Raw genomic sequence first — 25,134 nt, forward strand, 5'->3', positions numbered from 1 at the left:
TCTGTGAACTAGCAGCACAGCCTCAGGGTTGATTTAAATTGTTATGTAAAATGAGATCAGTTCACTTAAGGTGACCCCTCGGGAACTGATCTACTAATTCAAAGTTCTAACAGGTTCTTTTTCACCTCAGTGATTAAAATATTACAATTTTAATAACCCTGTCACATACTGTATTTCTTTAATAATCCTGTCTCCTAGTTTTCATATTTGCATTCATATTTAATATTTGCAGTTTCCATTTGATTATTTTCTATTGTATTCTCAAAGGCATTTCACATCTAAGCAGAATACTGAATGTAGAATTTAATTTACCAAATGACCAAAGATAAACAATATTTTCCTTAAATAAATATTAAAAAATATTTGAAAAGACCTACGACCTCCTATATATAAATGAAAATTGTTTCTATGCTTAGACTGTACGTCAATAATCAATACCCACAAAGCTGCTACACTGTAACTTATCAAATGGATCAGGGATCAACCAGGATGTGAGAATCCACGTTAAGTACAGATTCTTTGTAAATGTTGTGCAAAAATTCTATTTCTGTTATCAGAGTGTTACATTCACTCTGTCACAGCAGGCCTCCGAACCATGTTTCCTTACAGAAGAAATTACTCAAATGAGTCCCACACAGTGAGCTACACAGACTTTAAGATTTTAAGAGCTTTGTTCTTGGGGCTGCACAGTGAGTCAACCTGCACTGTTTCACAGTCTGTGTGCTTCCAAAGGCAACAGGCATCTTTCTTGCTTGTACCAGTTTGCACAATAGCTCCATTGACGGTGCAATTTAAGTGATAAGTGATACAAGTGCGAGCCACTCTTGGTGTTGGTCTGTGAGGCGGAGCAGGTTACTCTCAGCCCACTCTGCTGCTATGACAGGATCCCTGTCTCTGTCGCTCCTACGCAGACTGAAATGTGTGTATCTGTGTGTGTGTGTGTAGATGATTGATTGTGCGATTGAGTGAATTATCTTGATCAAACTCCCAATTACACAAATGCGTATCTCTTCATGGACTGTTTGCACAGATACACACACACCCCCCCCCCCCCCCCCCCACAAGAAACATCACACAAACTCACCCACTCACGCACGTGAAAACAGAAACACACATAGACACACACAGGCCAGAGGCATCAAGCACTTCATTTCCTATTCCACCCTCATATTCCACTCTGGCCTCCCCAACACTCAACCCACAGTCACTATAGCAACCTCACACGGAGCTGCTGGCAGCCAGAGGGCTAATCACGTCATTACAACATCTGTCAGAAAACAGACACACACACCGTCACACATGTATAAAACCGCATACACTGATGCACATCCAGCAGCACTTGCACCCAGATGTCCATGCATCCTCACTAACAGATAGGAAAGCATGCATCTGTCCACTTACAAACATGTTCACAGCCAAACAAATAAGGTCAAGTTAAAGGCCATTTTCTTACCTTTGCTCATGGTGCATACTGGAACATGAAGTTTAAAAGTGAGAGCTGAAATGGAACAAGAAAACATTTTTCATCAGTTTGAACTGCCTGGACATTTGATCCATCAACAAAACATCAACTTGGGTTTATCCGTAGATTTCTCGGCCAAGATGAATCATTTGTTTGAAAACGTGTCTTGGATGAGACTAAATAAAATTAAATAGAATTCATTTATATTTGATAAAACAAATGAAGGGAGGCCGACACAGGAATTTGCTGGTAAAAATGGGATGCTCAGATCTGCTAAGAAAAATGCCTGCTGGGTATGCTGCTCTGCTGCCCCCTGTAGACAAGACCTGGTACCACACCTACACAAAGTCAAGAGTACACTGACCTCAGAAAATTCACCCGTATTCAACTTGTTAAAATAGCAAAAGAGGAGCTAGTAAAACTTAGTTATTGATGCAATTGATAGCAGTAGACCTGCAGTGTTCCACATGCAGTTTAATAAAAAAATAAATAAATAAATAAAATCAATCTCCTCGACATCTTATTTCCTTTACTGTACAGTACAACATGCAAGTCCCAGTGAAGAGCTTCACTCATCTCAGTGTATTTGTGCATTGTCTAACAAGACTTTCAAAGAGTTTGACTAAAATCTATTTCTGTTTTTTGAAATTGGAAGAGGCTTGCTACCACAGTGAGTCACACACCAACTCGGCCAAAACTCTAGCCAACCTCAGAAAAGGAAAAGTGCCACTCAGAGCAACACACATACTGTAGCCTATGTGCAGCTTCTGCATCTTTTAACAAACCGAAGAGGGGTGAGCAAATGTTTTATATTTAGAACAGTGACGCTATGCAAACTTGAGAGCTAACATGAGAGGAAAGCTCAGTGATGTGTTGTAGAGCTGCACATTCAATAATGTATCAGAGGCAGCATTTTAAAACGGCTGGGGATAGCCACTCTGTTTTGCCCTGTCTGCCGGTCTGTCTCTTTGCATGTCTCTCCTCCAGTCCGTCTACTGTGACAACAACAGATCTGCCATTCCTGTGGGAAGCTGATGTTTGGTCAAACCTTCATCCTGTCAACATTGTCTTCATTCGCTCTCTCTATCCCCGAGGATGAGCCTCTGTGCTTCCTTCACACTCAAAAGAAATATTCCGCAGCTTTTTCTTTCTCTTTTTACTCCTTCTCTGTGTTTTTCTCAGTAGGCATGGCACAGCAATATAAACCATACACAAAACTGGCCTGGAACAATTCTGCTTTTGACAGTAAGGGAACAAAGCATATGTGTGTGCGTGCTTCAATTTGAAGGTCATCGTGATAATTAGTGCCTACCTGTTTCAGTACACAGGTCCACTGTGCTGCTTCATACTTGAGGAATGAAAGAGAAAGAAATCACCCCAGAATTCTCCTGCAAGAGAGAACAATAGATATAGAGAAAGCAAGGACGGCGGGGAAGGGAAGGGAAGGCAAGAGGAGGAGATGAAGGAAAGGGATTAGAAACAGAGCCTTAGCCTTTCAGAACTCAGTGCTCTTAAAGCCAACTCTGGCTTTCAACTAAATTCCTTGTGTTTGTGTGTTTTTGCACTTGCCTTGCATTGGTGTGTGTGTGTGTGTGTGTTTATGTCACAGCATTTGGATCGCAGCTTCCTACATGCACCCTGAGTTCAACTACTGCAGCTGAGTTGTTCCAAAACAAGTTTGGGTCAAATGGACAACCCTGGCTCAATTCCTATACTGGGGGCTTCTAAGGCTTTTAAGGCTTCCGTGCCAGCTACTTACAAGGCTTACGGGTTCTGAGGGGATGAGGGGCTAAAAGATGGGAAAAGCATACAGCACCTCAGTATGATACGTACAAACTCTGACAGATCAAAGGGGCTGCATTTGGACACATGTAGCACAGAGGTGTGTGAAACATAAGCAAAGAAAGACTACACACACACACACACACACACACACACACACACATTTGTTTACTCCCGGTGGGAACCTTATGTTGACTTCCATTAATTTCTTGGACACTTACTCTAAACCTCGTCACTCTAAAAATTCAATGATTTCCACGAGGACCAGCATTAGGTCATTGCGAGTATGTTAAGGGTTTCAGTCTTCACAATGTGACTAATGCCAGAAACACACACAGATGTCACTCTTCAATGTTTTGCAATTGCAATAACCACAGTTGTTATTCTGAATTTTTCTGCCAACTATGGCGTGCAGCAGAGTGCACCGAGCCAGAGCAAAAAAAGAAATAACTCCACTAGAAGAGTGAAATCAGGATGTGTCTCAAAGGATCATGCTCAGTTGCACAGTTATTTTTGTTATGAAATCCATCCTCAGTTAAACTTTGAGGCCTCAGACAAATAACCTGCAGTATTGCTGTGAATCAGTCACTACAGCACAGAAGTTTTCACATCTCTATTTAATGTCAGTATTTGATCTGAGCATTTCTGACATAATCTACTTCTTGTTGTAATCCCCCACTTTGCAGCAGGCTGAGACAAGTCTCACTCATAACATAGAGGAAAAAATAACAAGATGATTCAAATTTTGCTATTTCCAGTGTTAAGGTGGTTAGAATGATTGTATTACTGGCAACTGGAGCAAGGTGCCATAACAAAGAGTCACCACTAGTCTGTAGTGTTACACCACTCCTGTCTCGGTCTCCTGCTCGACTTACTAAATAAGGGCAGAGACGATGATGGCAGCATATATTAACTGCAGGATCTGATGATGTAAAGATCATTAAGCAATTTAATTGCAAATGAAAACTATCTATATGTCATTACTGTTGCACTCCCTGGCCTGTAAACACCCATTGTTTTCAGGCCATAATGGCAACATCTCACTTTATGTAATTACTGTGAAAGAATCTGTCTTTGCTTGGTTGTGATGATCGGTCTAAAACCTGGCAGATTTCAGTGCTTACATATATGTGTACTGTGGTGAATATATGTGTGCCATGTGTGAAAACTGGTTCACACTTTTATTTCAGCTGATGACACATTCCTGCCTGGATTCCTCTACACTTGCACCATGTTTCTTCTGTAACAATCTGACAAGGGCTGGTGAAATCAGTTGGGTGGAAGGTTATTATAAGCATCAGTTGCCCTCTGTTGTGGGCACCAGTTTTCCTCTCCATCATGTTGTTTTCCTGTTGGGCTCTAGTGCTCCCCTGGTTGGAAACCACCTTGTTAGCGAGAATGTGCTTCACCTGTGCTGGCCCAGCAGAAGTAATTAAAGCCTCGGCAGCCCTGTGCCGGAGAGGAAGAATTTGGAAACTAGATCATTTGGAAAGCTCATGTTGGCGCAAGCAATTTCACTTCACAGCTCTTGCACAATGAGCTAGGACAAGTTATGTTTATCTTGTTTTTGGTGGACATGCCATTACTGTAGTTTCCTTCCTGATTTGTATGTGATGAAGTGGCACCCGTGGTGAAAATCTGTGCAAACCCTTTTTAGTTGCTTTGAATCTGTGTGAGCACTCCCATGGGAGCTCTTCAAAGAAGCCTTTGAATCCCTTTATGTTGATGGCTGAAGTGATCTTTCATTGAGACTCAAAATGTTAATAGTAATTTGAAGGTAATCCACCTCTAGTTGCTTTGTCTGGACATCACCTTAAAGGTTACCACTGGTGGCAGAAATTATTCAGGGCAAAGTGGCATATTATTTAGGTTGCTGAAGTGCTTTCACACCATGAACCAACTATTTCTGCACTGATCTGCGCAGCAAACACCCAGATCATTTTTTGATGTCTACCCCTGACCAAGGCAGCTCAGTGGAACTTGGTTTACTTGGCTTATGCTTCACTCAGCATGTGTGAAGCACTCTTCTTAGGTTTCTGTCAAGTGGACTCAACATCAAGGCGAGCGGGTAAGCAGAGTGAGCATCCCAGCCAGCATCAGACAGCCATCTCTTAAACCGCAATTAAAATGTAGTGTCACAGTAGGGCCATGCGTAACACTGACATGATTACCCACAAACATCCACAATCTCCAGACATCCACCCTCAAGCTGCACCCATCGCTTTTGACTGTGGCAGTTGAACTATGTCAAGATCATATGCTCATCAGTACTGTAATTTTCTACAGAAAATGTATTTCAAGAGTAAATTTGATTTTGTAAACATGTTTACTCCTTTGAGGTGTACATGCAGCATTGATCAAATGTTGAACAGACTATTAAGGAGTTTATTATAGGTCAAGTTGGAAACAGGGACCCTCAGAGCGGCATGACACAGTCTCGCGTAAACAACTTGAACTTGTTTATAAGATGTGTATGTGTGTGTGCCTGACGTTTAAGAGTTCTCATCCAACAACTGGTACATGACACAGAAAGATAAGAAGGAGGCAGTGAAGATGTTCACAGGATAGAAACTAGAGTCACACTTTAATCCTAGAACTACATTTTAAAAACGACCCCTTTTTAAAACCTAAAGCAGGATAAGTACAGCGGCGATTCAAATTATGCTCCAGAAGTTCATATACCAAATGCAACTGAAATTCTTGGGAGTTAAAACCATGTTGGTTTTATATCTTATGCATACTGGAACTGACATTCATCCATAACGCACATCTAAACAACAATTACAGCTTGAATCAGGCCTTAATGTTTGCAGTGCTGCATAGAAACCACTACTCTGGGAAACCAATAAGAACAACAAAAATACATTAGACAGGTGGAAAATTGAGCTGATGAGTGCAAAAGTAAGACTTTTGATTCCAACAGCTGTGTCTTTGTGAGACACAGAGAAGGTGAATGGATGGCATCTGCCTGTGTGGTTCCTGCCACAAGGCATGTGTGATGCTGTGGAGGTACTTTGCTGGAGAAACTGTTAAAATGATTTATTCAGACTTAAAAACACACTTCTTCAGCATGGCTACCACGCCATTGTGCAGTGGTACACTATCATCCCATTTGGTTTTGATTAATCTAAACCTATATTTACATAAACTGAGCAGCCATAACATTATGACCATTAGCAGGTGAAGTGAATAACAGTGATTATCTCATTACAACGGCACCTGTCAGTGTGTGGGGTATATTAGGCAGGAAGTGAACATTCAATCCTTGAAGTTGATGTGTTGGAAGCAGGAAAAATGGGCAAATGTAGGGATCTGAGTGACTTAGAGTGTCTCCCAGACTGCAGGTCGTGTTGGGTGTTCCTGGTCTGCAGTGGTCAGTACCTAGCAACAGTGTGTAAGGAAGGACAAACGGTGAACTGGCAACAGGGTCATGGACGCCCAGGGCTCACTGATGATGAGGCTGACCTACTGTAGAACATCCTTTTCATTCCATTTTGTTTGAATCTTTGTTAAAATGGTTGCAAATGAGAAATACTGTATGTTGGTGTTTATGAGGAGAAACATTCAGCAGTGGTGATACCACACCTAGAGTGGGAAGGTTGTTGAATTTGTCTAAAAATGATCTCTATAGTGATACCACACCTAGAGTGGGAAGGCTGTTGAATTTGTCTAAAAATGATCTCTAACGTGTCCTCACGACCACAATTTTCACTCCTTTTCCACAAGTTTTTCACTGAATGCTTGACACATTTGTGCTCTTCCTGACAGTAGAACAAATGGATTCACAGAAGATGCACAGTGAGCTGCAGAGTGACACGAGTGCCAACCAACAGCCGCATTGACTCCTGTGTACACAGTATTAGGCAGGTGGTCATAATGTTATGGCTGATCAGTGTACATACAGTATATAATGGAATGCTTACTGATAGAACTAGCTGCAGAGTGTGGCTGTAAGCAATCTGCAACACCATGTAATTGGAGTGTAATCACACATCCTATATGACAGCCACAAACATCCTTGCTGTGAAATTGTGTTATGCCATGTGAAATAATCCTGCTATCAGTTTCTATGTAACGTAACACTACAACGAAATGAAAATCACAATGACTGCTCTCCAGAGCAGCAGATGTTTTTGTGTGCTTGGGGTCATGGCTATATGGTGATAATTCTGAATTATTATTTCGTAGGTGCAATTACTTAGTGGTGACCTACTTTTAAAGACATATTAGACACTACTGTGCTTGGGGCTAAGAGAACAAATGACTGAGAGAGCAAAAGAGCTGGAAGAAAGTGTCTACAACACAGAGAGGAAGCAAGAAAAATGAACAAGTGTTATGGGGTGAAGAGGAGAGAGGGAGATAGTGAGAATTATAGCAAATGAGATATGAGAGGGAAGAAGAGCTTCAGAAGAGAAGAAACTGACAGAGCTCGGCCCTGTTCCATATGCTCAGCTATCATCTTTGAAAAGCTAAATTACCCAGTGCATTTAATTCCCTTGCACAGTTAACATCAAATCAACTCAGTGCTAGTATGCTAATTCTTTCACAGGAAAAGACAATGCGTGCAGCTGCAAAGTTCTGGATACCTGACATTTTTCTTTCCAAGGTGAGTGAGACTGAGCATTAATTTAGGTAGATTAAATAGAGAAAGGTGGCAGAATGTCACAGAGGTGGCAGTGGGTGAGACTAGCATGACCTGACCTGCTTATTTCTTGCTCCTGATGAGGTCACAAATGTTAGGCTGATATCGGATTCCCTCCAGTGCCGAATGGGAATGCTGGGGCAAAATTAGAAAGGCCACAGAATGACTGCAACGGGTTTCCTAATGAAGCCTCCGAGGCCCTCTGCCAAAGTGACCCATTTTCTCTTTCTTGCACTCCTTCTTCCCCCACTTGCTGCCCCAAATTCTTCACAGGGAAGCACATGAATAAATTTAATTAAAATGGCTGAAATTATTGGGATAGATTCTTATATCTTCTTTCTCCACACCATTAGTCCCTGGGTTTGTTTTGACTTCAGCAGAGGAGAAGTCTGACAGGGTCAGTCTTCATTCACGGCAGAAAATGTCACCGTGGAAATGGTAAATTACAATAACACAAATGAACTTTCACTTTAAAAGGACAAGACAGGATTGAAAAGATGTTTTAACTGTGTGTGTGTATTGACAATTAGTTTTTTGTGAAGTATCAATCCTCTCAGTCATCAATTAAGACAATTTCCTGTTGGAGTGTCATAAACACTTCGTGACAAGTAGGATTGCTCTTTTCCCCTATTTACATGCACTTTTAAAAGTTTTGATTTCTTGTGTTGAAAACCTCTGCAAAACAGCGAGTGATTGTTAAATGTCATGCAGTTACAACGTTCTCAGACACTGACTGCAAATGTACAAGGTACAGTAGCTAGCTGAACAGAAGATAATTGTTTCTATGCTTGAAACGGGTAGTGGTTTTTCAGAAGTGCTTATGAATATGGTTGGTCTTGGACGGTCTGAGTGAGCTGAGACAGATAGATATCGACTCACGGCTTGCTTGTAGCTGAAGTTAAAGTTGTCACATGACGTAGAGCTATTGCTGTTTCCTTACTTTTCTAATAGTAAATGTCTTAGTGATCCAATATGTAGTGTAATTACAATTAAAATATTGCAGTTACATGTTTGAATAATGAGAAGTATAAAGGATTACCATTTGAAAGTCGGTCATTAGTTAAGATCTAATCCTTGTAAGTGAAAGTGGAACTTCTGGGTTATGCTCAAACCTCACAAGTCCCTTGACACTCTGTAACTCTGCTATTAACTAAAAATCCAGACATTAAACAAGGCCTCTCTCTAACAATTACCATGTCCCAGAATCCCCAAACCTTTGCAGGCTAGACTTGACAGCTTGACAGAAGAGTGTCAAGGGACTGTGGTTAGTACAGGACAAAGTTTTTACACAGTAGTAATTAAAACAAAAAAAAAAAGAAGAGAGTTTTGGTGAATTTTATGGTAAAGACTGAAACCACCATGTGTAATGAGTAACTGATTACAGTTTTCAAGTAACTTGCCCAGCACTGATATTAAATACAAAACAGATATTTGTTTTTTTTTTTGTGGCTTTGGCACATTTGACAAAACTGGACTGAGTAACAAAAGCAATGTGGCTGATGTGTATGCTTTTGTGATTAATTTCTAAAATAACTTACTTTTTAAAATGAGCACTAAGTTATAATAAATTGCTTTATAATATATATTAGCAATCGGAGGATTTGCTGTAAGCCTTTAGTTTTTCTTTGCTGATGTCATTTTCTCTTCACATCAGAAAGGAGTAGCAGATTTCTCCTGTCACTACTCATGTGGTTTTATGAACGAGGACTGTATGTCTGCACGCAAGTGTTTGTTTCTTCCCGAGCATCTGCTGTCATCCCATTGGTGAAAAACGAGGAACATATAAGTCATCCAGTGAGAGGTAGTCAGTAATAGGGTAGAGGCTGCTCACTCTCTGCCACCTAAGCACACACAGACACACAACTAGTGCACACTCAGACTGAGAATGAGCTATGGCCTTATTACCCACCTCACTTCCTTACAGCCGGTGTCCTCCCGTAAAAGCACAACAAAACGGTTCCTGTCCTCTCTCCTACACATACTCCATCCATCCATCCATCCATCTATTCTTGTGCTCCCTCCTCTTTCTTGCTTAGCCGCAACCTTTTCTTGGGACTTTCTCCTTCTCATCCCTTTAGCCTCGTTACTTGATCCCCACATTCATTTACATTTCATTCCTTTGCTCCATACCTGCCATCATTTACCCTTCCTTTTTTTCTTTGCCACTTCCTTCTCTCCCCATCTCAAGCACCTGATTTCTACCTTGCATTAAAATAGCCTCTTCCGCACCTCTCCCCTCTGCATAGCACTTACCAGATCTCTCCTTTCCCCATATCTTCCCCTCCTTCAGTCCAACCTTAACCTGCCCCACCCTTTCATTTCCTTTCCTCTCCATACTCTTCTAAACTTTCATCATATGCCTCTCCACTTGATCTATTAATCTCTCTCTGTTCTTACTCAGCCTTCCTTATCCTGCTGGCTCCTTTCCTCCCTTCCTCCCTCCTTCTCATCCCATTTTCTCTAGCTCCCCCAGCACCTGCTGCTGAAGTTGTCTAGACTGGCAATGAAATTAGGATGGAGAGAGGGGAGGTGGATGGGGGACAACACAACTATGGGGTGGATATGTGCAAAAATAGCAGGGTAAGACAAGATGCTTAGAAGAAGGGGAGAAGAAGAAGCAGATGGGTCACGTTTGAAGAAAATGGTAAAGTTGACTGAAGAGTCGAGTGGGCGGCATGAAAGAGTGCAAAGATACTGTAAAAGGGTTCATGATCTAAGGAGGAGCTGCTCATTTTTAGAAAAAGAAAATATTCCACTTCTTCTCTGTGGTCCCTTTGGAGCTGTCAGTTCAATTCTTTGCTCTGAATTGTTTGGTTTCTTCCAGAGAACACAACCACAATCATTTTCTGTGGTTCACTGATTCACACCCACTGAACACCTCTGTCCACTCATCTGTCATTTCATTTTTGAATTGCACCCTGTTTTTCAAAGGATGTGATAAATCTGCTCGATTCACACATTGTATCAAAGTGAATAAACATGATCTAAGGGAAATTTGTCCATTTCTTCCTGATGAATGACACCAAGAATGGATTTTGTGGCATCGGTCCTGTCGTGTTGTTCATACATGTGATGTAGAGGAGGAAGAAGAGAGGAAGATGTGAGTAGAATAAAAAGAAATACAGGTCTCAAATGAGTGATGAGGGAAATGGGGACAGATACTATATTATGTCTTTATATGACAAATACACGTGCACACACATTTCATGGTTGGTGTGTTTGTGTGGTTCAGAGTGTATATGTATGTGGGCTTGACAGGGGGAGGTGTCCTGTCTGTTTGTAACAGGATGTGATAATTAACCTTTCTCCAGCTGAGCAGAGCTATTAAAGGTAATTCTGTAAGTGGGTTTCATTACAAACACAACACATGACACTGTTTAGAGCTGTTGAACACATGCAGTGACACTGTGCACTGACTGGTCAGTTCATGCAGGGGTCATTCTGCCTACCCATGTCTATCTGTCTGCTTCACTGTAGATTGGCCTCATGTTGCTCTAACTCTAAATTCACGGCCTTGAGAGACATGTTATATTATTTAATCAAGCAGAATTATGCAAACTGCCCTAAAAACATTATCAGCTGACATCCAGATTCATCAGCTGGCTAATTTGAATCTTTTCATCTCTTCCTCTTACCTGCCACCTGGAGTGATTTAACAGGCTTGACTAGAATTTACTGACTGACAAAACACATACTCATGTACGCAATATACATAAATCCACAAAATATTGTCTGGAACTGTTTTCTCCCTGGTGTTTAAACACTTCCACCCCACTCTGCTATCTTCAGGTCTTGTGTTTATTTCTTGCCCTTTGTGGCTGGTGTTGTTAAAATCCGCAATCCTCTTTTTCACGCCTCTCACTGACCTGAGGTTATAAGATGCATTTTTCAAACCAGTATGGTTCATTTCAAAGATGGACCATGGAGGTTCCCTGTGCAGGTACAACCCAGGATGGGAGCAGACTTGTTAGATCCAAGAGGCCGTGTTCTGTCGCACAGAAAGAGTGCGACAAAGAATGAGGCAAAACCAGAGTTAACATTAGTTTGGCATGTCTGAGATGGAGAGCATTAAAAGCATCCAAAAGAATAAAATTTTATGCAGATGTGGCTTTCTTCCTTCTAGACATGCAAGTCCTGTAGCTTTGCATATGTCCTCGTCATTAGCAAGCTAGCATTAGCATTTGAATTGAATTATCCTGGTTTTAATTTGGAGTCATTCCAACTGACTGCAATGCTAGTGCTTTGTTGTTCAGTTAGCAGAAACCTGTGCGTTTCCCTGGATCAGCAAATGAGGTGATTTTGATCATTTTTGCTCAGTTTAAGTTTTGTTTATGTTGGACATAACACTGCAGTCCATGTAACATTTTAGTGAGAAGTTGTTCAAATTTACACCATCAACACAACTAGAAAAGTGGGGAGTTGTCAAAGCTATCAAAGCATAACATGAAACTTCTCTTGTTACAACTCATGGCTATGTGTGTCAAGTATATAACACTGAATGTGATGCAACTGTGGCCTGAACATTACTATAATGTCAATATTACTGGGGACAAACATTCCTCTGTATAATCTGTTTGTGTTACTGCAGATACATCTGGTGCAAACGTTAGTCATACGTATGCAAAAATTGCTAAAATGTAAACCTCTTTATTTGCATTGTGTTGCTGCAATGCCACTGAAAACCATGAGCTCTACGGGCTTGATATTCCATAAGCATTAGATCTAGAGCCGGTTGTTGCTGCTGTGCTACCTGACTGCCACTGTTGTGACCACACATAGTTTCAGAGACAGGGCAGGAGGGGTGAAGAGGAAGGGATACTGCTTGAGTTTGTTTTGATTCTCACTTTGCCCTTCACAGTCACAGATTAGAGGGAAACGTTAGTTAATGCAGCTTTAAATAAGTGTAAAATATTAGCTAAAAAAAAAAGTACTCAAAGTTTCAAGAGTAAAAGTAAAAATCACGCAGAATCAGTGTTATATCATCATGTCATTATTTTTGTGCAGCAGGCTCCTTTAATGTTCCAGTTGGTCAGGTTAGAGCTCATTTCAACTATTGAGATGTTTTGTCTTAACTGAGGTTTTCAAACTTTGAGGAAGTTGTGTGACACAGTTCACTGGGAGGTAAACAAGGTCCTTTAAAAATACTTGTGCCCAGTTTCTACAGTTTGGTCAAAATTCATACTCCTGCTTGAAGCCATATCTCAGTCAAGTCAGACTCACAGACATGATGCACTGATTTAAGGCTGACTTCCTGTCAACTCCCTGCACACATGAATGGGATAAAATAAAATATTCTTACTGCTCTTCTAGGCTTTGCAAATGATATTGGACTTAACAGATCATATTCTAACAAAAGGTGTCAGACTTTGACAACCTCTGATCTACAGAGTGCTGTCAGGATGACTTTTTTTTTTTTTTTTGTAGGCCAACCAGGAAGTTAGCATCACCCTGGTTGTCTCAACAAAAAGCCAATGGGATTTTTCCACAGGCTTTTGGATCATTGCAGAAAATAAGCTCTGTGACAAGCAACAGTTTATGACACTGACACTGATCAGGCCATTTTCTAATGAACTGTTATTGTATTGGCCTTATTAATGTATTGTTAATGTATCAGCCTTGTGTTAACTAGAAACCTTATTTCATGCGTCTATCCAAAAAGCCACTCAAAAAAACTCACAGACTTCACGGTGAGGGAACCGGAAGTGCAAAAATACTGACTCACTCTATAACAACACATCATTTTATAATCTTAACATATGTTTTGTATGTAATATCATAGCTACAGGTTTTAAATACATTTAAATAAGTAAAAATTACATTGTTTCCTTTCACATGTATAGAAGTATAATAATGAAGTATAACAATATAACAGCAAGTCCTAGTCAAATAAACTACTGTACCTCACAATACCTGAGTTAATTAGTTATTTACCTTCCACCACTGCTTATAAAGATCCACTGCTTATAAAGATCCATGTGCTCCAAAAACAAGAGAAAGAAATCTCAGAGTCTCAAGTGAGAGCCAATGTGGCAGATGGGCCAGCACTAGAGTAACCCATGACTCTGTGCCCCTGAGTGAGTCTCCAGTAGCAGTGCAGTGGCCAAACCTTAGTCACTAATGAGGCTCCACACACGGTCCCAACATAGCAGACTCCTGACGCTGGGAAACCGAAACTCACAAGGAAGGAGATGGAGAAAAAGTTAGAGGTACATGCCATCACACGCAGCCTTGACCCTTAACCTAACCCTTACCATCACAACTAAATGCCCTAACCCCAACTCTTACCCTGCCCCTAAACTAAACCTAATTCTACCCTAAACCTTAAAACCATTTCTTTACTCTCTAACAGCCCTTTGAAGGTGTCAGATGGTGTGGACTGGGCAAAAACATCCTCATTTTACCAAAATGTCTTCAGTCTCATGATATAAAACTCAAAGTGGTCCTCGCTGCTGTCACAGACACAAACACATGCTTTAACAAAACCTCAGGCACCAAAACAAACATACTATGTGGAACACTAGCATGGCATTTATGTGTGCTAAAAACTATGTAGTTTCAATTGTGGTGCTTTTTATGTCTTAGGTCCTTTGGAGGGTTGGCACCCTTCACTATTATCCTTAGTACTGAGGTAGGTGTGGCTGATTTGGACAAAATTCAGCAATAATTAGCCTACAGCATCACAGTGATTTCTCTGTGTTTATATGTGGAAATATTCTGCATTTGAATGAGGGGAAAAAATGTAATAAGTTCTGTCAGCCAAATATTTTTTGTGTCATTGTTCATAGGAAAATTCTATTATCCTTATTTTTAGTATGTGTAGTTTGATACACAGCATCTTCCAAATGATTCTGTAAAAAAAATGTGTTTGTAAAAAAATGAAACATTCCTTTGAAAGCAGTGAGTCACTGCTTTATGCTATTCACTGCCAGTGTCCTTTGGTCTGGGAGTCACTAAAGTCAGAAATGTTCAGATATGATACACAATATTGTAGGTGCTTAAAATGTATTAACTAGTATTTTACACACTCTCTAAAGTGAAAATGGGACAGAACATTGTGTCTCTTGGCTATACTACCTTCCTCCGTGACACTCTGCTACCTACAGCCCTTCTGTCATTATTATTGCACGGCTTCTCCACCCTCTGTTTTGATGGTGAATCCAGACATTAACCCCGCTCACCACCTAGCAAAGGTTAAAAGAAGCATTTTGCAAACGCGAACCAATGCTGACTGTATATAAAAACTGGACAAATCCACTGTGATGCCATGCATTGGTTTTCTGAAGGAAGGTTTTGAAGCTCGAATGTGGCCGTCGCCATCTTGGTAGTGCATCACTCTGTCTCTTACACTAATCCAAAAATGGGCAAAGAGGTGGAGCGTGAGTGGAGCTCTCTAGACAGCTAGCGGCAAGTCACCTGTGGTGGGACCCTCCCACCTGTCAGCCAACATGGCCACACACTTAATTAATGTTTAACCTTTAGCATCAATATAATTTAAACAGGCTGTGTTAGCCCTGTCTCCTCACTATCAAACTCGTCACTGGACACTGTGCGGCTGCAGTGCTGCCAGGGCAGGGACTCGTTGGTCAGCTAACGGTAGATTTGGACTGGTGACTCCATTTATCGTTGCTAGGAAACAGGACATGTCGGTTTGTTTTGAGCCTCATTAGACCCACTAGTGGCTGAAAAAAAAAAAAAAAAGCTAATGTACCTTTAAATTAAAATGCCTGTGCAGGTGTTTTCACTTATTCAAGCTGATTAGACTCTGTAAGGATGAAGCTGGATGGAGCTGGAAATTATGTAGTTAGATTATTAAAATACATATACCTTGTAAGAATAGTAAATGTGAAATCATTCTGCCATTTCAGGTAAAAACAAATTGTGAGTGTACATGCACACAGAGTCCAGAAAAACAGACTAATCAGGCACATTAAGTGAACATATGTGTGATACCTATGCGGCCCCGAGGCTGACAAAATATTGTAAAAGGCATTAGGCAACTGAAAAATAATTGAAAGCCTTTACATTTTTTTATTCAAATTGTTGGTAAAAGTAACTTCATTTCTTTTATGTAAACTATCATTTATTACTACTTTTGGTCAAACTACAACCATATAAGCAATCATTTTGAATAATAATTCAGCAATATTTCACACCTCTAGGCAGAAAACAAACAAATTAGGGGTTTATTACAGAAAGTCAGACAAAGTCAAATCACAAATCTAAAATATTAGATCATTTACAATCAACAACCATTCGGAGACACAAGGTTTTAAACTGATATAAAAACTAAGCGCTGCCAGCACACCACATGGTTTGGCCATGCTTACGCGGAACATGCAGTCAATCACAAGGTCAGGCCCAGTTGTATCATACTGTAGCACATTTAATTTTCTTTTGAAAATATTGTGAGTCTGCTGATATTATTTCAGAGCATTCCAGACTGAAAGCAATAAGTTTGAGATATAGCACAGCTGAAACCTGTAATCCTTAAATAAACAATAACAGTGGTCTTGCCTTTTAAAAACTGCAAGTCAGTTTTTTTTTCTTTTTTTGCAGAACAAACCTGTTATGACTAACAGCTTATGACAGGCAGATTCAAATACAAGGCACTTTGGAAGAGGATTTAAAGGACATTATTACACTTTGTGTGTACTACGCAGAATGCTTACACGGCTCTTATGATATAGCTTTTTAATTACGAAGGACGCAAGTGTATCACACATGCTGTCTAATACCTATAGAAAGTGTCCTATTGGCCTCTGATTCAGTGCTGTGTGCTTCTGAATATGTCTTTATCAGGGGAATGTAGTGGGAGTGCAACCCAGAGTGTGTCTTTGTTATCTTAACACAATGTTATTGTGTTACAGTGAGCAGGATCCTGAGCCAAATAAATTTTGAGGACGCAGATTGTTTTGTGATACACACACTGTGCCAAGTGGTGATGGCATGCTGTGTTTTATGGGTTGAAAATCAGAGGAAAAAAGTACAGGAGAAGGAAAACACAAAATGAGACTCTCTGTTACCTTAAGAAGCACTTCAGCACGTCAAACTGCAAAGAGAAGGGGTGAAAAGGGGGAGAGAGAGGAGCAGGAAACACAAGAGAAAGAGAACAAAAAGATTGAAATTAGATTACCACGGGGTGCAGCTGCAGAACAACAACTTTTCAAGACACTTCACAGCAGAATGTGTGAGGTAGAAGTAAAGAGATTTCAAAACAGTCCTAGACCACATTACATTTCACAAGCAGGCTTGTTGTGCATTTGTCTGCAATGTCTTTCCTCTGTCTTCATCCATATAATTATTGAAAACCTTTGAGCACATTGAAACATCATTCTTTTTCAGGACAACTTTGTTCCAGTTACAGTCACATAAACAAAATGACCTTTTGTGCAATTTATGGAAATAACCTGAGCTCAATTTAGAGATGAATTTTCAAAAAAAAAAAAAATCATTAAAAAATTAGAACCAATCTATAGCCCCCTTCAGTAATTCTCCATTAATCTGACCGCATCTAAAAGTGTTGGTTTCAGCTCTACAGAAGCATCCTGGTCATTTTTCCAACATTACGACAGCAGTCTATTAACATTTACATATCACTTTCAACATGGTGCAAGTCTGAATTACATGTGGTCGCATTAACAGATAGGCACACACAAGATTATGCCACACTCACGTCAGACATTGTTACAAATAGTGGGCCTACCAATCACAACAGCCTATTGAACGTATCTGTGCATGTAACTTATGCATCGTTGTGCGTTTCTCAGCTCACTATAAACGTGACTGTTTTGGAGAATGCCCTTATCAGCAATAATATGAGAAAAACATTTCCCCTGGGACACGTTCACTTTCGTCTGCCATGTTGCAGTAAGAAAACTCTGTCCTTATACATTATATCTGTCCGTCACCTGATGTATTGTGCAGTCTTGGCAAATATTGCACAGGTACAGTGGATCACAGAACGTCGTGTCTGAATGAAGCCATGAGGAGCATTAGCGTAAAAGTAACCCACGTCTGAATGACAGAAAGCCATTGCTTTTATACAGGGGGTATCAACCAGTGGTCTGCAGGCCCCTGGTGATCCATGAAGGCATTGCAGGTGGTCCCTGACCAAGTATTCAATGATATAGTTTCACTATGGAAATCACCATCTTTTTTAAACACATTTCCATGTTTTAATTATTATTTGTGAATAATCATATTCATGCAAATATACAAACTTTTAAAAAGCCAAGGTGAATTTCAGGATTAAAATAGTGCCAATCCAATCTCTACACCACACTACCATGGTCCTCAGGTTGCTTCTTAGTTACACTGGTGGTCCCTGGGTCTTAATCAGTTGAAAACCCCTGCTTTAACAGGCTGATGAAGCCATGAATATAACATATCCCATGTCTAAAAAGGTCTTATTATGTCTTATGGGCTTATTATAATAAAATGTTTGTGTCCAGAGCAGGTGGGTTTTGACAGCTTTGATTAAGAATGCAGAATACATTTACATGAGGAAGCTAAGTGAAATAGGTTCTGCTGCTCCGAATGTCACTTGACAACCGAGAAGAGCCTGCTCTTAAATCTGCCTTTGAGGGGGCTGTTTCTGAGACAACTTGCAGAGTTTAAAGAAACAAAGAAATAAACATTCTAGAAATAGCTCTTGTGGATTGGCTGAATCTCTGGAAGTCGTTCAATATTTATTCTCTCCTCCCTTCCCACTGCAGCTCCAAACTTCATCAGCCCCAGTATACAGCAGAGCAAGAAATGAAGAGACAGTACTGGTTTGCTGGGTGTTTGTCTTCCCCTGCCAATCGCTGACATATTGTACTTCACACTGCCACACTCTCCTGGCTGCAATACATGTGGCCTTGGACAAAAGATGACATGAACAGCGTATGGTTTAACACGCCCAAGACACACAGAAGAAAATGGATTTAGAATTAGAAATACGGGGAAAAATAACCCAAAAAAGTGTAACAAGCAGATGTCACCTTGAAACATTTTTAGAAATGTTGAAGTTGAGCTCTTTTGATAAGCAACTTATTCTTGGGACAGAGTTTCGAAGAAGGGCACCGACGTAGAAATCAGGGAGCATTTTGATATTTTAGTCAAAAAAAAAAAGAGCTTGAATACACAAACACAGAATGAGTTGTGTTTAACAGCACAAGAAGCAAATGGCAGTACAGTAGAGTTACATAAAGTCGCTACTGGACGTCTGACCCCACAGTATAACTGTATGGATTCAGAAGATTAGGGGGTTTTATTTATTTATTTATTTTTTCTTTCTGCAATTTCACAAATGGAAAGAATAACATGAGTCGCTGTGGACAAGGTTGGCATGGAGTATCTCTTGCAACCTTATTATGTATAACCCTAAGCTGAGGCCAGGATAAGTAGGTAATGCTTAAATATAAATACAAAACTTTAATGCAAACTAAACTGAATTCTACCTTAAGCTTAACCAAATTCAAACTCTAAAGCAGACCTATGGTCTTAAGTATAAAGTTAAGTACATTGGTAAAAACTTAAAAAAAAAAAAAAAGGTGCTGATAAAAAAACAGCGTTACAATTAGACAGTGATGAAAACGTTCTCAAAACACACTGCGTCATCACCACCAATTTTTATTCCTGGTTAGGAAAGAATCTTTTTGCTCTAGCTGACAATGATTGTCTCATTTCAGTATTGGCAAGGTGATTATTTTTAATAATACTCATAGGGGGACATGTGAAACACACTTTTTTTTATTTATTGTTTGTTTATGTGACGTGTATGACTTACACAGAATGGTAGATACGACCTGTAATTAACTGCAGAACAAACAACATGACAACATATCCATACACTTTAGACACAATCTGACACCCATGAATGCTCAGAGACATTTAAACCAGCTCTCTCTCTCTCACACACACAGAGTAATCAGATCGTTTCATTAGTGAGGAGCAGAGAGATTACCCTCCCGAAGGACACATTGACCAAGAGGCCATTGATCTACAGAGCTAAGCCAATCTGTGTGTGTGTGTGTGTGTGCGTCTATGCCGGTGAAAAGTCATCTACTGATGGAGTCTTTAAGTTGTTAGGGTAAGCACAGTAAATCTAATCCAGTTGTGTTTAATGACAAGAGAATGAAACAGGCTGTTGACATATTCATTAGGTCCAATTACTCTGTCCAATCAGTGTCATCTCACTCACCAGTGAGAAAGAGAGAAAGCTCCATGCGATATTTATGCCTTGGCAAATCACCATGAGACAAGATTGATAGTACTCGAATGATAAATAAAAACATATTTGTTCCACTTACTGAATGACAACATGCTGCATTTGGAGGCATCTGATATCATTAGCTCTCATTCAAGCCTGGCAAAGTGTGGAGGTATAAATCAATCTGGCTAAAACTGGAATCACTAAATTATACTGTCTTATTGATGATTCAATAAAGATCGTTGGGCTCAGGGGCTGTAATCATGACTTATGGTAATAATACAATGACACAGCCATATTTCCCATAATGAGCTCGTTGTAAACACTAACAATCACAGGCCAAAAAAAAAAAAAAAAGAAAAGAAAGAAAATGCTACGTCTGGTGACATATCATCTTGGCTGAGCGTGTTTGCGCTTGAATGTTTCCCATCTACGTGTGTGGGACTTGTAATTAGCTTTCTAGCTTGTTGTCTTACATTGGATGTGAAGGTAATTGGGGCTTTTGGACACTCGCTCTCAATCTCTGTCAATGAGAGTGAGTGTGTGAGTATGTGTGTGTGTGTGTGTGTGTGTGTGTGCATGTTGTAGTGTCTGTATTCTGGAGGGTGGCCAAACCATTACTGTGTGCTCAGCCTGCTCTAAAGCAGCTTGTGATTCATTAGTAATGAGTCCATTTGCAAACTAAATGAGTGTTTGAGTGGCCGAATGGCAGCGTGTGTGATGACTGTGTCCACTTACTCTACTCGCTGCTGATCGCTAGAACGTCGTAAAATACACACTCTCTCTCTCACACACCATAGGTATTATGGAATCAGATGGTATTGTTTTGCTAATGTAAAGTATGTTTGCATGTTGCTGTGTGTTTGTTCGGCCAGCATGAGAAGCTCATGTGGAGATAATGAAGTCAGTCAGTCGTGTCATTAATTACTGTTTTACACCTGCTTGTCTCAGCTAATTAGACATGCTGACACACACACACACACACACACACACACACACACTGCCTCACTACACTGGCACACACACACATGCACACTATATATGAATGCGTGTTTGTGCACATGCAAAAACACATCTTCAATCACACTCAGACCTTACAGACTTTTTTTTTTTTTTTTTTTTTTTTTTACACAGACAAGTCAAAAATACATTCTCATTTTCACTTTGAAAAAGGTGATATGGCACTGCTAAACACAGCATGGTTTGGGGATCTCTCTCCCTCTTTTAGTCTCACATACAAACACATCTCTACACACCGCCTTCTCCCTTTCTCACTCTGTCATTCTCATGTCCTCACACTCCACCTTCCTGCACACATTCAGTTCCCACTGTCTCTCAGTACGCTGTATATAGATGGTTCTCTGCCTCACTTACACCACACACACACTATCTCCCAGTCTTTAAATTCTCTCTTAGCGTCTGTGTGCGTGTCTCCTCCCGGCCCATTTTCTCAACAAAGGCCGCAGCTGCTGCCGGTTTGCTGAATAAAAGATGACAGAGCCATAATATCAGGAGATTACCAGCTAACTAAACAATGATTTTGTCCAATTTAAATAGCGACATCGGTTGCATCACAAGCACTTTGCATGTCAATTGTGATATGATAATGTTTGAAAACAGTTTTCATCTGCAAAGAGAGACTCCCCGTATATCCCCTCTTTTTATTCTTGCTCTCCCATACTCTCTCTCCTTCCCCACACATTTGCTCCAGCTTCCTTGGCCTCCCTCTGTTTCTCCCTCTCTTTCTCACACACACACACGCGCGCGCACACAAAGCACGCAGAGCATATGGCTATTTCTCTCCCCTTTGAAGGGTAGCTTTGAAGCTATGGCACCCGTATCGATTGGCGCTCAGATGAGCTCGCTTCGCCAGAGCCCTGCGATTATCTGTCGCTTTATTTCAAACTGAGCGCAAGAGAGGGGGGCTTACACACCCATCACTCACTCACACTCTCACAGTCAGTTATATGCTCATACATGAAGGACACACACACACACACAAACACACACATCTCCACGCAAACGGAGATAATGAGATGAGCTTACATGCTGAATCCTGATACTTAAGGCAAGTTGCACCTCAGAACTGACAAGTGAGTGGTGAATGTTAAGAGAGTGAGGACATAACAAAAGACACTATAAAGTCTAGCAAAGTGATGAAACTTAAGAGAAAAATTTCCCCCTACAGTTCTACATTGATTTAAAAAAAAATGTTGCTCCACAGTCGTTATGAAAATCAGTTTGTCAGAATGAACATTTAAATTAAGCCCAGAGTCAAGGTTGACAGATGTTTGTGAAGATTTTAAACAAAAAAAAAGTCTAAGATCTCAATAAGCTGAGTAAAGGCACTGTGGTCTGCATTTGCGGACGAAAGCGTGGACAATTCACACAGGGAATTTCTGCTTCCTGCCCATAGGAGTAAGACACAGACTGAGCCAGGGTGACATGAAATGTTAATGATCTGCCCAGAGCAGCAGAACTTCATAAAAGACTTGATTTAGAAACTACAGTGGCTTTCAAGAACAGTGCACATCGCTGCTTCACACACAGAGCTTCAAACACACACGCAGGCATACACACAGTAAACATACCACTTGTGCTTTGATTAAAACCTGGAGCTATGCTGCTGAGATGTTACTGAGAATAAACAGCTCTGAGTATGTAATTCATACGCAAATAGTATCACTCCTGGAAGGACAGTAAAACAACAGGAAGCCCACCAACAGACACACAAACAAACAGTCACACGTCGCTACAGCTCCTATCATTTTTCCATGTGTCATATAATGTATATGTCTGTGGAGATTCTCAGTCATCCAGCTCACTGTGTATCCAGAAGTGCTATAAGATGACAACTGGATGTTTGACCTCTCATCCATGTACAGTAGTTTACATGCTTTTACTTAACTTTAACTTAATGAACCCAGAATGGGTACTGTATATCCATCGGCTCAGGGTTCAATAAAATACGTTTGTGATACCCTGCAGAGGGCAACGCTCTAGGAGGGACTTAATGAGGCCACACACACACATCAGATGAATCCGCATGTGTCCACAAGCACAAAGGCAAATGTCAAATTGAAGTGTTAAATGCTGGGGATTGTTCTGATGTGAATGTTTGTTCATTTATGATGCTGGGCAGGGTGATCATGACACTGACATTTCAATGACACTGAGAGGCCACAGACACAAACACAACATAGACTGATACACACCTTGAATGGACACACTGATGGCAAATACATATGGATATGTATTTGCAGTAGGGGGTTTCTAGTGGTGTCAAAGCTAAGTCCGCCAAAAAAAGAGACATTGTGATGATATAATATAATGTAGTTTTAAAAAATTTGAGTTGGTGAAATTTTTGTGTGTGTACTTACATTGTGTCCTAGGTGCATATGTGTGTTTGTGTCTAAGGCTCATTAATAGTACTGCCAAAAACAGGTAGGCGACTGGTTCCTCAACACAACACCTGCCACCTGCCTGGTCACAGAGAACTCATGGTGTGCATGTCTAAGTGTGAATATGACTGTGTGTGTGCGCGCGCCATTGTATTACTTACATCATGAGGACTGAAACCTGTTAACACACTCACACTGTAGGGACTCAGCCATCCTTGTGGGGACTAGCTTATGGTCCCCACAAGGAAATCACTGAATTTTAGGGTGGCAACATGGTTTGGGGTCGGGATGAGGTTAGGTTAAGTATTAGGGTCAGAGTTAGGGTTAGGCAAGTAGTGGTTATGGTTAGGGTTAGGATAAGTCTACAGGAAATGAATGTAAGTCAATGTAAAGTCCCCACAAGGAATGAAAACACAGCATGTGTGTGTGTGTGTGTGTGTGTGTGTGTGTGTGTGTGTGTGTGTGTGTGTGCATGCAAGAGTCAGAGCAGAGGAGATCTAGAGAGGCTGAAAGAGGGATGGCTGGGTGTGTATGTTTATTAGCTGAGGTGGGAGGTTTATGTGCATAAGTGCACCTAGGAGAGCCTGAAAGAAATGAAAATGTGTGTGTGTGTGTGTGTGTGTGTGTGTGTGTGGGTGAGAGAGAGGCAGACGCAGAGACACACGGAGAGAGCTTGTATGCATGTGTGCATGTATGTGTGTATTTGTATACTCATTAGGTTGGTATCCAACCACTGTAATCAGCAGTAATCCTGATTCAGCATCAATAATGACCCCATTAGTCACAAACCCCTTCTGGTGCACCCATGCACACACACATATAAACAAATACACACACCGCCAGATGAACACCTCCTCTCATCAGTGTGTGTGTGTGTGTGTGTGTGTGTGTGTGTGTGTGTGTGGTGGGGTGCGGGGCTGGGGCCATGTAAGCTATACAGATACTGTACAACATGTAATGTAGGAACAATCATCTTCTCTTATTGACCAACGCTGATTCCTCCTCGCACCACTGCCGATGCAGATGTTACTGTAAGTCACACTAAGTGTAGTGTTTTTGTATAATGTGTGATTTCAAAACTAACTGCAGCTGTGTCTGGGACAGTTCTTGTTGAAAGTCAGTGTTTATGGTAAAACATATTCAAAATTAAGTTTTAAGGGAAAGTGACATCACCAGCTACTTTTGAGAACATTTAAAAAAGAATCATGAATATCAAGCTTGTGTTTTCAAAATTTGCAGAGTACAGTACATTATGCAAACATAAAATATGCACAAATGTGCCCTTTGGTTTGATAATTCATCTGTAAACATTTGTAACTCTATGTATGCATAAAGTTTTCACTTGGCTTTCACACTGTAAGAAAGACAAATAAGAAAAAAGAACAACTTGTCACCTCCAGTACAGTGTATCTGCCAGGACAGGCAGAATTCTCATGATGATATATACAGTGGGTACGGAAAGTATTCAGACCCCCTTAAATTTTTCCCTCTTTGTTATATTGCAGCCATGTGCTAAAATCATTTAAGTTCATTTTTTTCCCTCATTAATGTACACACAGCACCCCATATTGACAGAAAAACACAGAATATTTGACATTTTTGCAGATTTATTAAAAAAAGAAAAACTGAAATATCACATGGTCATAAGTATTCA

General features: G+C 40.5%; 1 protein-coding gene across 21 annotated transcripts in view; it reads right to left on the reverse strand.

Annotated features, from left to right (window-relative positions):
• Window positions 1-25,134, reverse strand: part of ptprdb (protein tyrosine phosphatase receptor type Db) — a 140,937-nt gene that overhangs the window by 99,944 nt on the left and 15,859 nt on the right. For all 21 annotated transcript variants that reach the window (XM_020597106.1, XM_020597107.1, XM_020597127.1 and 18 more), the window contains 3 exons: window positions 16,910-16,935; window positions 2,775-2,850; window positions 1,454-1,498 (listed from right to left, as the gene is read on the reverse strand). The gene's annotated coding sequence lies outside the window, so the exon portion shown is untranslated. The remainder of the gene's footprint in view (window positions 1-1,453; window positions 1,499-2,774; window positions 2,851-16,909; window positions 16,936-25,134) is intronic.

The sequence above is a fragment of the Monopterus albus genome, unplaced genomic scaffold, assembly GCF_001952655.1.
Source record: "Monopterus albus unplaced genomic scaffold, M_albus_1.0 scaffold32.1, whole genome shotgun sequence".
In the NCBI taxonomy this organism is placed as follows: domain Eukaryota; kingdom Metazoa; phylum Chordata; class Actinopteri; order Synbranchiformes; family Synbranchidae; genus Monopterus; species Monopterus albus.